Source organism: Lepus europaeus, chromosome 17, assembly GCF_033115175.1.
Source record: "Lepus europaeus isolate LE1 chromosome 17, mLepTim1.pri, whole genome shotgun sequence".
NCBI classification, from domain to species: Eukaryota; Metazoa; Chordata; class Mammalia; order Lagomorpha; family Leporidae; genus Lepus; species Lepus europaeus.
This window is the reverse complement of record NC_084843.1, coordinates 63,090,197-63,104,542: the sequence shown is the minus strand read 5'-3', so window position 1 is coordinate 63,104,542 and position 14,346 is coordinate 63,090,197. Positions and strand designations below refer to the sequence as shown.

At 43.1% G+C, this 14,346-nt stretch overlaps 1 long non-coding RNA gene across 1 annotated transcript in view; it reads left to right on the top strand.

Annotated features, from left to right (window-relative positions):
- The window catches only part of LOC133776196 (uncharacterized), a 33,312-nt gene that overhangs the window by 13,056 nt on the left and 5,910 nt on the right, over nt 1–14,346 (top strand). The window contains exon 2 of the long non-coding RNA XR_009868361.1: nt 1,758–1,852. This is a non-coding gene — a long non-coding RNA (uncharacterized LOC133776196). The remainder of the gene's footprint in view (nt 1–1,757; nt 1,853–14,346) is intronic.

The window sequence follows — 14,346 nt, the reverse complement described above, 5'->3', positions numbered from 1 at the left end:
TAAGCACCTGGCTCCTGCCACCGGATCAGCGCAGTGCGCCGGCCACAGCGCGCCTACCTCGGCGGCCATTGGAGGGTGAACCAATGGCAAAAGGAAGACCTTTCTCTCTGTCTCTCTCTCACTGTCCACTCTGCCTGTCAAAAAAAAAAAAAAAAAAAAAAAAAAAAAAAAAATACCTCTCTTTGTTCAGGGCTTAGGATTTTGGATAAGAAATTCCACCTGGGCCTTATGTTGGCATATGAAAGACTACTTCCTGTTAAAAGACCTTGGTGTCTTGTCTTTGTACACAAATCCTGCTAAATAGGATCCCCAAATAGGATGTTGGTGTTACAGGCTGTGGCTTAACCTGCTATGCCACAATGCTGGCCCCTGAAGTATAGTTTTAACACATTTTATTATTATGAGAGGGGCAAACAACTGTTAGTTGCTTACCAGTAAGCATTCTCCTTCATCCTTACCTAAATAGTCCAGTATTGTGGTGAAATATATTAGGTATCTGTTGCTGCATGTAAATCACCTCAAAGCAATTATGCTGCACACTTTTTGTAATCAGGAATTTGAAAGGGCTTGGAAGATTTTCCAGCTTAACGTCTCATGATGTGGCAGTCAGATGGCAACTGCAGCTAGAGTCATTTCCAACGCTTTTTCGCTCAGTTGTCTGATACTGCACGGGAAAGACTCAGCGCACAGACTGTCGGAGCCTTTCAGGGATCTGTGTTTCTGTGCTGTCCTTCCATATGGTTCCTCAAGCGTGGCAGCTTCTGAGTAGCTGAACTTCTTAAAAGCGGCTCAGAACTCCAAAACAGAATCTCTTCTTTAAAAAAAAAAAAGATTCATTTATTTGTATTTATTTGTTTGAAAGACAGAGAGTTACAGAAAGGCAGAGGCAGAGAGAGAGAGAGGTCTACCATCATCAGCTGATTGATTCCCCAAATGCAGACAACAGCTGGAGCTAGGCCAATCCGAAGCCAGAAGCCAGGAGCTTCTTCCGGGTCTCCCACGTGGGTGCAGGGGCCCAAGGACTTGGGCCATCTTCCACTGATTTCCCAGGCCATAGCAGAGAGCTGGATCAGAAGCAGAGCAGCTGGGACCCGAACCAGAGCCTGTAGGGTATGCTGGCTTTGCAGGTGGCAGCTTTACCTGCTATACCACAGTGCCAGCCCCCAAAGGAGCATCTCTTAAGAGATCAAGAACTAGACAGAAGCTGCATCATCTTGTCTATCAAAGCCTTATAAGCCACAGGAACCACTTCTACCTGAGTCTTACATAGGCCTACCTAGATTCCAGAGGAGGAAATAAACACCCTACTCCTTGATGGAGCAGAGTCAGTGTCAACTCGTAAGAACATTTGGAAAATACATCTGGATCTGTAAAAGGAGGCAAACATGCTCAGAGAAGTTGGTCCCTATCCAAACCTAAGGACAATTGCTAGTTGTCCAACCCAAGTTTATTTCCCCTTCCTCCTGCTAGAACCCAGCTAAATGTGTTACATTTCCCAAGCTCCCCTTACAGCTAGGGTAACCGATTGACAAAGTGTTCCCGATGAGCTAAGCGAAGAGTTTTTGCTTTCCTGATGTAGATTAGGAACACAGCTCCAGGAGTGGTCCTTGGAAAGCATGAGCAAATCAATACTGCCTATTTTCCTGGTCATAGTGATTGACTGAGGAATGAGGAACTGACCCAGTTTGATCCAATGGGGAAAAAATGACTCCCAGGTATGGAAGTTACCAAAAATAAATTTTCTTTTTCTTCTCAAGGTACGATGTGAAAATGGGAAGCATCTGCAGGCAATTAACTTTCATGATGGTAATGCCTGGAGCTCTGAGACAGGATGAGGAGCTTAAACTTGAAGGTAAACCTTGGAGGGAGGAAGGGAGGGAGAGAAAGAGTAGGGGGAAAGATAGAAAGGTCTTTGGTGAAACTTTGATTTCAGACTCAATCCACACCTCACTTTGGCATTTTTCTGTTTCTGAGGGTATTAGTCAGGGTTGTTCAGAGAAACCAATAGAAGATAGGTAATTATATACATAGATATATGTGTATACATAAATACTGCATGCAATTGTCTCTCCACCCCATCTACGGTTTCATCTTCTGTTATATCAGAACTATTCTTGCTACAGTGTGGATTTCTATGCCTCTATAAAGAAAATTTCATTGGCTGGTACAGGTATGCCAGAATTTTAAGAAATTCATTTAAAACAAATTCTGAAATTTATACATTTAATAAAACATTCCCACAAAGCAAAACACCCACCAACCTCACATCCCCTCTTACCCTAGATTTTTTTTTTTTTTTTTTGACATGCAGAGTTAGACAGTGAGAGAGAGAGAAAGACAGAAAGGTCTTCCTTCTGTTGGTTCACCCCCCAAATGGCCTCCACGGCCGGTGCACTGTGCTGATCGGAAGCCAGGAGCCAGGTGCTTCCTTCTGGTCTCCCACACGGGTGCAGGGCCCAGGCACCTGGGCCATCCTCCACTGCCTTCCCAGGCCACAGCAGAGAGCTGGACTGGAAGAGGAGCAACTGGGACAGAACCGGCGCCCCAATGGGGACTAGAACCTGGGATGCTGGCGCCGCAGGCAGAGGATTAGCCTAGTGAGCCGTGGCGCCGGCCTGCCCTAGATTATTTAAGAATTCCTCACTGTCATCTTCATTTTCTGTCTTGACCACAATATTGCTGGCAAAGCTCTTAACTGTATGTGTCACACAGACTGATTCTGCACAGACCTGAGAACTTAGCATTTTGTCACCCATTACAGGCATCATTCAAATGTGCTAATAGCTAATAATACCAAATTGAACACCGCTAGGTTGGGCACCAAAGCAAAATCTAGGCAATCCAGGCACAATTTCCTAACTAACTGATCCCTTTCAGACTTTGTGCTTTGGTGGATTTTGAGAGAAAACCATTAGAACCCCTCCCTCAGAAATATTTGGGAATTGTGTTTCTAAATGTGAGTCTCGTTTATGATTATTTAATGGTTCTGAGTTTTCTTCCTTTAATAAAATTTTAGTACTTTTTCACTAAAGATGTACCTGTCTTCTTAAATTTATTTCTAGGTATTTGTAGTTTATTGATAACTGAAATGGCTTATTTAAACAGTTTATTATACATCTATGCATTTTTCTTTTCAATTTTTTTATTTTTAGTTGGTATATAGTAATGGTACATATTTATGGGTACAGTGTGATATTTCAATACATGTGTACAATGTATAATGATCAAATCAGAGTAGTTGCCATGTCTATCACCTCAGACATTATTTATTTGTGTTATGAACATTCAAAATCCTTTCTAACAGTATTTTTAAGTTTTTTTCAAGATTTATTTATTTATTTGAAAGAGTTACAGAGAAAGAGGGAGAAGCAGAGAGATCTTCCATCTGCTGGTTCGTTCTCCAGATGGCCACAATGGCTATGGCTGGGCCAGGCCAAATTCAGGAGCCAGAACTGCATGAGGGTCTCCCATGTGGGTGGCGGGACCCAAACACTTGGGCTATCTTTCACCGCTTTTCCCAGGCTCTAGCCAGGAGCCGGATTAGAAGTGGAACAGCCGGGACATGAACCAGTGCCCATATGGGATTACAGTATCACAGGCGGCAGCTCTACCCCCTATACCACAACACTGTTCCCATATTTTGAAGTATTTAAGTAGTTACTATAAACAATAGTTACCCTATTGTGATATGGAATAGTAGAAGTTATTCATCCTCTCTAACTTGAAATGACTTAAATTATCCTTTCTAGAAAGTAATTTCTGTTTAAATAAAAGCTGTCTTGGGGCCGGCGCCATGACGCACTAGGTTAATCCTCCACCTGCAGCGCCGGCATCCCATATGGGCACCAGTTCTAGTCCTGGTTGTTCCTCTTCCAGTCCAGCTCTCTGCTGTGGCCCAGGAGGGCAATGGAGGATGGCCCAAGTGCTTGGGCCCCGGCACCCGCATGGGAAACCGGGAAGAAGCACCGGGCTCCTGGCTTTGGATCAGCGCAGTTGCGGCCATTTAAGGAGTGAACAAATGGAAGGAAGGCCTTTCTCTGTCTCTCTCTGTCTCTCTCTGTCTCTCTCACTGTCTGTAACTCTACCAGTCAAATAAATTTTAAAAATCTTTTTTTTTTTTTTTTTTTAACAGGCAGAGTGGATAGTGAGAGAGAGAGAGACAGAGAGAAAGGTCTTCCTTTTTGCCGTTGGTTCACCCTCCAGTGGCCGCTGCCTGGAAGAGGGGCAACTGGGATAGAATCCGGCACCCCAACCGGGACTAGAACCTGGTGTGCCGGCGCCGCAAGGCAGAGGGTTAGCCTATTGAGCCACGGCGCCGGCCAAAAATCTTTTTTTTTTTTAAAAGCTGTCTTAAAATTTACCTCAAGATACAGTCTCTTATTAATTGTAAATGTTTATTTTTGGTAAAGTCTCTTGGTTTTTCTTATTGTGTAGTTATATAATCTGAAAAATTAAGTTTAGTTTACCACTTAATTTCCAACATTTGTTTCTGTATGTTTTATTTTCTTATTATATTAGCTACAACTTTGATTATATCAAATATAGGGATGATGATGGTCACCTCCTCTTTTACTGAGTATTTTAGTATTTACAGCACTCAAGTTTTTTTTTTAAAGATTTATTATATTTATATGAAAGGCAGAGTTACAGAGACGGAGACTGAGAGATAAGTCCATCTACTGGTTCGCTTTCCAAGTGGCTGCATGTCCAGGGTCAGGCCAGGCCAAAGTCAGGAGAATGGAACTCCATCCAGGTGTCTCCCATGTGGGTGACAGGGGACCAAGCACTTGGGCCATCTTCCTCTGCTTTCCCAGGCACATTAGCAGGGAGCTGGATGGGAAGTAAAGCAGCCAGGACTTGAACTGGCACTCATATGGGATGCTGGTATTACAAGTGTCAACTTAAGCAGCTGTGCCACAGCCCTAGCCCTATTTACGATGGTTTTATTCTTTGTGGCTTTTTTTAAGATTTATTTTTTATTTATTAGAAATCCAGAGTCACAGAGAGAGAGGGAGAGACACAGAGAGAAAGATCTTCCATCCATTGGTTCACTTCCCAAATGGCCGCAATGGCTGGGGCTGAAGCCAGGAGTCAGGAGCTTCTTCTGGGTCTCCCGCCTGGTGCAGGGGCCCAAGCAGTTGGGCCATCCTCCACTGCTTTTCCAGGCACGTTATCTGGGAACTGGATCAGAAGTAGAGCAGCCAGGTCTCAAAACAGCTTCCATATAGGGTACCAGTGTCACAGACAGCAGCTTAACCCACTACACCACAATGCCAGCCCCTTGTTCTTTGTTTTGTTAAACAGTAAAGATTATGTGTTAGTTAAAATATATATAAGTCACCTAAATAATTGCAAAAATATCCACTAAGAATGCTTATAGTTGCATAGATCAGAAAATATCTAAGATCAGGGGCTGGCGTTGTAGCCCAATGGGTTAAGTGACCACCTGGAATGTCAGCATCCCATATGGGCACCAGTTCGAGTCCCAGCTGCTCGGTTTCCAATCCAGCTCTCTGCTAATGTGCCTGGAAAAGCAGTGCGTCATGTCCCTTGGGCCCCTGTACTCACATGGAAGACCTGAACGGAGTTTCATGATCCTGGCCTTGGCCTGACCCAGCCCCAGCCACTGGGGGCATTTGGAGAGTAGCTGAAAGATCATTTCTGTCTCTGTCTCTCCCTCTCTTTGTATGTAACTCTGCTTTTCAAATAAATAAAATAAATCTTTAGGGAAAAAAAGAAACAGAAAATCTAAGACTGACATAAACAAGTAGGAATTTGACTTCCAGTATCTGCTAAGATATGTCCTCTTACCTAAAAACTAAAAATCCAGACTAATATATATATGTAATAATCATTTTCAAACATTGAACAGCAGGCAGATGTGACACTGATCCCAGAGAGAAGGGAAATAAATGAAGCAAGATCTCCAATATTCCCTGGTTCTGCCAGTACAGATAGGAGGAGCCAAAGAGTTTAGTCTCTTTGAATTGAGGAGGTAGAAAGAGAGAGAGAGAGGAGAAAGAGAGAGAGAGAGAGTTTGAGAATTGGTTCATGTGATTGTGGAAGCCAAGAAGACAACAGTAACAGCAGATTTCTTATTGGAAATAATGAAAGCCAGAAGTCAGTAGAGTGGTATCTTTAAAATACTGAAAGAAAAAGACAAAATTGTCAAACTAGAATTCTTTTTTTAAAAAGATGTATTTATTGCGCCAGCATCCCATATGGGCGCTGGTTCTAATCCCAGCTGCTCCACTTCCAATCCAGCTCTCTGCTATGTCCTGGGAAAGCAGTAGAAGATGGCCCAAGTCCTTGGGCCCCTGCACCCACATGGGAGACCAGGAGGAAGCACCTGGCTCCTGGATCCTGGCTTCAGATTGGCGCAGCTCTGGCCATTTCAGCCATTTGGACGGAAGACCTTTCTCTCTGTCTTTCCCTATCACTGTCTGTAACTCTACCTCTCAAATAAATCAATAAAATCTTAACAAAAAAGATTTATTTATTTATTTATTTGAAAGGCAGAGTTACAGAGAGGCAGAGGTAGAGGCAGAAATAGAGAGAGATCTTCCATCTGTTGATTTACTCCTCACATTGCTGCAACTGCCAGAGCTGGGCTGATCCAAATCTAGGAGCCAGGAGCTTCTTCCTGGTCTCCCATGTGGTTGCAGGGGCCCAAGGATTTGAACCATCTTCCACTGCTATACCAGGCACATTAGCAGGGAGCTGGATCAAAAGTGGAGCAGCCAGGACTCAAACAGGCACCGATATGTGATGCTGGCACTGCAGGAAGGGGGCTTTACCCACTACGCCACAATGCCAGCCCCCAAACTGGAATTCTGTGTCCAGGGAAATACCTTTCAAAAATTAGAACAAAATGAAAACTTGTTTATAAAACTAAAAAACTTTGTCACTGTTAGACATGCATTATAAGAAGTATTAAAATAAATATTTAAGGCAAAAGGAAAATAATTTCTGTACAAACAAATGAAGGCTATAGTACATGGAAAATATATGGGACAATTTAAACAAGAAAACTTATTTTCCTCACATAAAATAGTTTGAGATTGACACCGAATGACTTCAATACGGCTGACCCATCTTCAGGGTTTCTAGCTGTTTTTTTTTTTTTTTTTTTTTTTTTTTGACAGGCAGAGTGGATAGTGAGAGAGAGAGACAGAGAGAAAGGTCTTCCTTTTTGCCGTTGGTTCACCCTCCAATGGCCACTGCGGCCGGCGTATCTCGCTGATCCGAAGCTAGGAGCCAGGTGCTTCTCCTCGTCTCCCATGCGGGTGCAGGACCCAAGCACTTGGGCCATCCTCCACTGCCTTCTCGGGCCATAGCAGAGAGCTGGCCTGGAAGAGGGGCAACCAGGATAGAATCCGGTGCCCCAACCAGGACTAGAACCCGGTGTGCCGGCGCCGCAAGGCGGAGGATTAGCTTGTTAAGCCACGGCGCCGGCCTCTAGCTGTTTTAAATCTTAACTCTACCAGACTGGGCTTTTCTTCTTCATGTTTGTTACCTCAAAGGAGTGACATTGTTTTGGATGTCATTTCTTCCCCAAAAAATTTCATGTGAAGCTTGGTCGTCAGTCTGACAGTATTAAAAGGCAGTGAGATCTTTAAGGGGTGGGGACTTCTGGGAGATGATTTAGATGTGATCACCTCATGAAGAGACTAATGCCGGTCTAGAGGAGTAGGTCCGCTCTCCCAGGAGTGGATTAGTTCACTGAGAGTGAACCATTAGTAAGAACTAGCCTGCCCCCTCCCTATTCTCTTTCTTCCTCTCTTGTCTTGTAGTCTCTTTCATACATGCTCCTGCATGTAATGTTATTCACCATGTTGTTGCACAGCCAGAAAACCCTCACAGAGGCTGACCAGAGATGGTGTTACCCAGTTTTGAACCTTCAACCTCCAAAACTGTGAGCTAAATAGAACTCTGTATATAAAGTGTTCAGACTCAGGTATTTTGTTATAACACAAAATGGACTATAGACAGAGGTCTTATCTTAAAATATTTGTATTCATTTACCAGTGAGGTTTATATTTAAATATAATATTTGTACAATTATCAGTGGGTCTAGAAACATAGCACTAAGTTCAAATGCTATGAGAATAATGAAAAGAGGATTCTATAATGTGATTTGTGCAAACAAAAAAACTCATCAATTTAAGCAAATCGTAGTTATTAACCCAAGAAATTGAGGCATAGAGAAGACCAAAGGTACGAAATTCTAGGATGAGCTTTACTTTTCCCTCTGGTTACTATAGCATTTAATACTTGGGTGTTTGGTTTTTTTTTCTTTGTAGTCCTGCTTCTGCTAACATGTACAAGCACACATACATATTTGGAGAATTCCTCTCCTACTTGATAGGACCATTCGAGGCTCTTAATTATAATAATATTTTTTTCTCAAAACACCTCCCCCTCCATTATCAAAGTGTAATGAATATGACCCAGAATTAGCCAGTCATAGTACAGGAAGCCATTCAAGAATAGACAAGTAACCTTAGAACAGCCCATCAGAATACTTTCCTGAAATTACTATATGTGTATTAGAAGAGAGAATAATTCTCTATTGGAGTTGCTAAGCTTGAAAGATGTGAAGTTGGAGAGTTGGAGCCAATTTTCCCAGAAGTCTATCTAGAGTAGGAAAAAAATATGACAAACCAGTTTTTTTTTTTTAAAGCAGGGTGCAGTCATGGGGAAAAAAGGAAATACTTGACTCATTTTTTTATTTCCTGAGTCTAATTATGCTTAACACTAGAACCTGCTTTAAGCAACACAAATATTAAGGTCTTAAAAAATGTCCATGGAGGATGGGTATTATTAAAACAAATGCATGGATTTCAGAGGTTTTGCACTGAGATAATCTTGTACTTATGAAAATATATCTGAACAGGATCTAGTTACATATGTAAGAAGGGTAAGACATCAGTTTTTAAAGAGTCTATATTAGAATGTGAATTCTGCTAAAATTGAAGCAAGAGCAAACATCAAATTTATTGTGAAGCTTGGGTGGAAGAATAGTGAAATCATCAATGCTTTGTGGAAAGTTTATGGGGATAGTCACCCAAAGAAATAATGTTTACAAGTGGAGAACTCACTTTCAAAAAGAGCAAGACAATGTCGAAGATGAAGCCACAGTGAAGGACCATCCACATCAATTTGTGAGGAAACAATCTTGTTCAGTCCCTAACTAAAGAGGACCAACGATGAACAGCAGAAACAACAGCCAACACCATAAACATTTCAACTGGTTCAACTTACATAATTTTGTCTGCAAAATTGAAGTGGAGCAAACTTTCTGTTCTGTGTGTGCCCAAACTGTTGCATCCAGATCAATGCAGACGAAAGCAAAAAAAAATTTCAATGGAAATTTTAAACAAGTGGGATCAAGAGCCTGAAGCATTTTTTTCAAGAGCTGTGACAGCAAATGAAACATAGCGTTCCTCATGTGATTCTGAAGACAAAGCACAATCAAAGCAGTGGCTACCAAGTGGTGGTGGTCCAGTCAAAGCCAAAGCAGACCTACCAAGAGCAAATGCCAGGGAGCTGGCGCTGTGGTTTAGTGAGTAAAAGCTACCACCAGCAGTGCTGGCATCCCATATGGGCGCCGGTTCAAGTCCTGGCTGCTCCACTTCCAATCCAGCTCTCTGCTATGGCATGGGAAAGCAGTAGAAGATGGCCCGAGTGCTTGGGTCCCTGCACCCACATGGAAGACCTGGAAGAAGCTCCTGGTTCCTGGCTTTGGATCGGCACAGCTCCAGCCATTGTGGCCAGTTGGGGAGTGAACCAGCAAATGGAAGATTCTCTCTCTCTCTCTCTCTCTCTCTCTCCCCTCCTCCGTCTCCTCTCTCTGTGTAACTCTGACTTTCAAATAAATAAATAAATCTTTAAAAAAAAAAAAGAGCAAGTGCCATGATAACAATTTTGGTGGATGTTCAAGGCATTTTGCTTGTGTTTTTGGAAGGCCGAAGAATGATAAATGCTTATTAGGAGAGAGTTTTGGGAAAGTTGGCCAATTTTTTTTTTTTTTTTGCAGAAATATGCCCCAAAAAGCTTCACCTGAGAATCCTTTTCCACCACAACCATGCTTCTACTCATTTCTCTCATCAAAGGCAGGGTCAGCCTTGTGGCACAGCAGATTAAGCCACTACATACAATGTTGGCATCCCAAATCAGAGTGCCTGTTGGTGTCCCAGCCACTCTACTGCTGATCAGCTTTCTGCTAATTAGCCTGTGAAGGCAATAGATGATGGCTGCTAAAAGTTATTCCAAATTTACATTATCAAACATTTAATTGGGGGCGGGCATTGTGGCACAGCTTGATTGCCCACATCCCATATTGGAGGGCCAGTTCAAGTCCTGGCTACTCCACTTCCAATCCAGGTTCCTGTTATTACATCCCAGGATGCAGTGGATGATGGTTTAAATGCTTGGGCCTCTGCCACCCATTTGGAAGGCCTAGATTGAGTTCCTGGCTCCTGACTTTGGCCTGGCCTGCCTCTGACTGTTGCAGGCATTTGGGGAGTGAACCAGTGGATGGAAAATACATCTCCCCTCTTCTCGCCCCCAGACCCCTTTCTCTGTTGGTCTGCTTTTCAAGTAGGTGAAAACAAGTAAATAAGAATTTTTTTTTTTTTTTTTGACAGGCAGAGTGGATAGTGAGAGAGAGAGACAGAGAGAAAGGTCTTCCTTTTGCCGTTGGTTCACCCTCCAATGGCCGCCACGGCGCACCGCACTGATCCGAAGGCAGGAGCCAGGTGCTTCTCCTGGTCTCCTATGCGGGTGCAGGGCCCAAGCACTTGGGCCATAGCAGAGAGCTGGCCTGGAAGGGGGGCAACTGGGACAGAATCCGGTGCCCCGACTGGGACTAGAACCCGGTGTGCCGATGCCGCAAGGCGGAGGATTAGCCTGTTAAGCCACGGCGTTGGCCGTAAATAAGAATTTTAAAAATTTTGAATTAGTTAACTGTATTCAGTTTTTCCTCCTGGGAACAATGAGTGGCTATTTTGTATATACATTGGTAGGAACACAAATATGTATCTCACCCCAAGACAGAGGGAGAACCCTCAGTGTGTATCCAAATCTTTGCATCTTAGTAGGTAGGAACTGCTTTGTGATTTAAAAACAGTTTATTCTATTTAAAAATCTCAAAGTCTAGTCTTTATCAAAATAATCCATTATACACGTGAGTACATTATCTCATTTAATCCCCCCAAACAGTCATGACTTGCATTAATCCCCATTTTACAAAAGAGGAAACTGCATTTCAGAGAAATTGGGACATTTACTCAAGCTTGCTGTACTAGTTTTAAACAAAAGAATTAAATCCAGATCGTTCTAACTCACAGCTTTACATCTTTCTTCTGCTTTCTGAGATACAGCTGAAAATGCAGTTTGCTAAGATCTTAGTTAATGAGAACATATGGAGCATTTCAGTAAACTTAAGTGTAGTTTGAAAAAAAAAAATCCAAAAGGCAGAGCGACAGAGAGGGAAAGACAGACACAGAGGTCTTCTACCTGCTAGTTCACTCACCAGTTGGCTGAAATAGCCAGGTCTGGCCAAAGCCAAGAGCCAGAAACTCCATTCGGATCTCCCACATGAGTGGCAGGGGTCGAAGTATTTAGGCCATCTTCCACTTCCTTCCCAGGTGCATTAGTGGGAAGCTGGATTGGAAGTGGAGTGGCTAGGACTTAAACTAGCACTTTAATATGGGATACCAGTGTCATAAGCTACAGCTTAACCTGCTGCAAGACAACTCTGGTCCCTTGCTTGTACCTTTCGTTATTTAAGAATGAATGGTCTGTGAACTATTTTGTCCAAATAGGTGAATATACATAAATGTTTACCAACATATATTGTTTGTGTTTCTGACACATTGAGGGAACCAACCTTTCTTCTTTCTCCTCCCCTCCACTGTGGCCGAACTTTTGATTGATGTCCAGTGAGAGGTAGAGGTTGTCATGTCCAGATTAAGAAAATAAGTAAATAAGTTCGCACTGTGACAGTGTTTGCAAATATGGAAAATGGGAAGTCTGGAATATATCCTGTATTGTTATGTAGGATTTGGAGGTATCAGTATCACAGTCTGATTAGATAGACAGATAGATGTGTTCCAGCTATGTCCACTGAGGGCCTAGAAGCAGAGACATTTTGATAACAACATGCATATTTAAATCTTGGTTTCTAAATACCATTATTCACTAAAAGGAACCTGGACTCCTTAAAGAAATGACTGACTCTAGGGCTGGATCAGGGAAAACCCAAGATGTGTTTTGAACATTTTTGATAGGAAAGTATAAAATAAAGAAGTACTCAAAGAATGATGAGAACATTCTATGAGACACAGTAACCAGCTTGAGTATCAAGATAAATAATGCAATCACAGATTGTAATACAGTTAATAAAAGAGGAATCCCGAGTCCATACTGACATTAATGAATTAACAGAGGAGAAAAGTAAGCTCTATCCTAACTCTTAATCTAGAAATAATGATAGGGTAGAAAATTCTCACTTGATAATCATCAGAATAATTTATTCAGATTAAAATCATTAATGGGTGCTAAAACTAGTGGAAGTGTGATGAGAAACAAAGTATTGACATGATCTTATTCAAAGATTTTTTATATAAAATAATTATTAATTGAGTCTGGCGCTGTGGCACAGCAGATTAAGCCGTGGCTTGTAGTGCCAGCATCCCATATGGGTACAGTTTCATGTCCCTACTGCTGCACTGCTGATCCGGTTCCCTGCTAACACTCTTGGGAAAGCAGCAGAGGATGGTCCAAGTCCTTGGGCCCCTGCATCCATATAGGAGGAAGTTCCTGGCTCCCGGCTTCTTCCTGGCCCAGCCCCAGTCTTTGCAGCCATTTAGGGAGTGAAATGGAAATGGAAGTGGATGGAAGATCTGTCTCTCTCTCTCTCTCTGTGGTTCTGCCTTTCAAATAAATAACTCTTTTTAAAAATAATAAATAATTGTTAATTATAGTGGAGAACCTGTCAGACAACATTTTAACTAAATGATAAAAATTAACACACTATTAATGGAAAATAAACAACCTGTGCCTACTCATAGGCTGCTTTGAAACCAGAACAGCCTCAATTCTATGAGATTCTTTTTTTTTTTTTTTTACACAGGCAGAGTGGACAGTGAGAGAGAGAGAAAGGTCTTCCTTTTCCGTTGGTTTACCCCTCAATGACCGCTGCAGCCAGCACGCTGTGGCTGGCACACCGCGCTGATCCGAAGCCAGGAGCCAGGTGCTTCTCCTGGTCTCCCATGCGGGTGCAGGGCCCAAGCACTTGGGCCATCCTCCACTGCCTTCCCAGGCCACAGCAGAGAGCTGGACTGAAAGAGGAGCAACTGGGACAGAATCCGGTGCCCCAGCCGGGACTAGAACCTGGGGTGCCGGCACCACAGGAGGATTAGCCTATTGAGCTGTGGCACCAGCCAATTCTATGATATTCTTGTAAAAATGCAGAAATGATAAACATCAGACAAATCTCCCAAATTGAAGGACATTCTCAAATGTAATTAACCTGGGCTCTTCAAAACTATCAAAACTATCAAAGTCATGATGCATAGGCGTCATAGCTCAGCAAGATGAGCCACTGCTGGGATGCCAACATCCCATATCAGTGTGCAGGCTCAAGTCCCAACCCGTTAGCAGGGAGCTGGGTCAGAAGCAGAGCAGCCAGGACTTGAGACCTACTGTGCCTCTTAAAATTTTTAATTTGGGGCCAGTGCCGCAGCTCACTTGGCTAATCCTCCGCCTGCGGCACAGGCACCCCAGGTTCTAGTCCCAGTTGGGGAGCCGGATTCTGTCCCGGTTGCTCCTCTTCCAATCCAGCTCTCTGCTGTGGCCTGGGAAGGCAGTGGAGGATGGCCCAAGTGCTTGAGCCCCTGCACCTGCGTGGGAGACCAAGAGAAAGCACCTGGCTCCTGGCTTTGGATCTGTGCAGCACGCCAGCTGTAGTGGTCATTGGGAGGGTGAACCAATGGAGGAAGACCTTTCTCTCTGTCTCTCTCTCACTGTCTAACTCTGCCTGTCAAAAACAAAAACAAAAAAACTTTTAATTTGGAAGTAATTTCAAACTTACAAAACAAATAAACAAAGAGTCATACAATAGACTACTTAAATTATTTAATTAGTGTTTCTGAATCATTTGAAAACAACTTATAGATATGGTGCTACCTACTTTAAGACATGGCTGCTCCACTTCCGATCCAGCTCTCTGCTATGGCCTGGGAAAGCAGTAGAAGATGGCCCAAGTCCTTGGGCCCCTGCACCCACGTGGGAGACCGGGAGGAAGCTCCTGGCTCCTGGCTTCAGATAGATGCAGCTCCA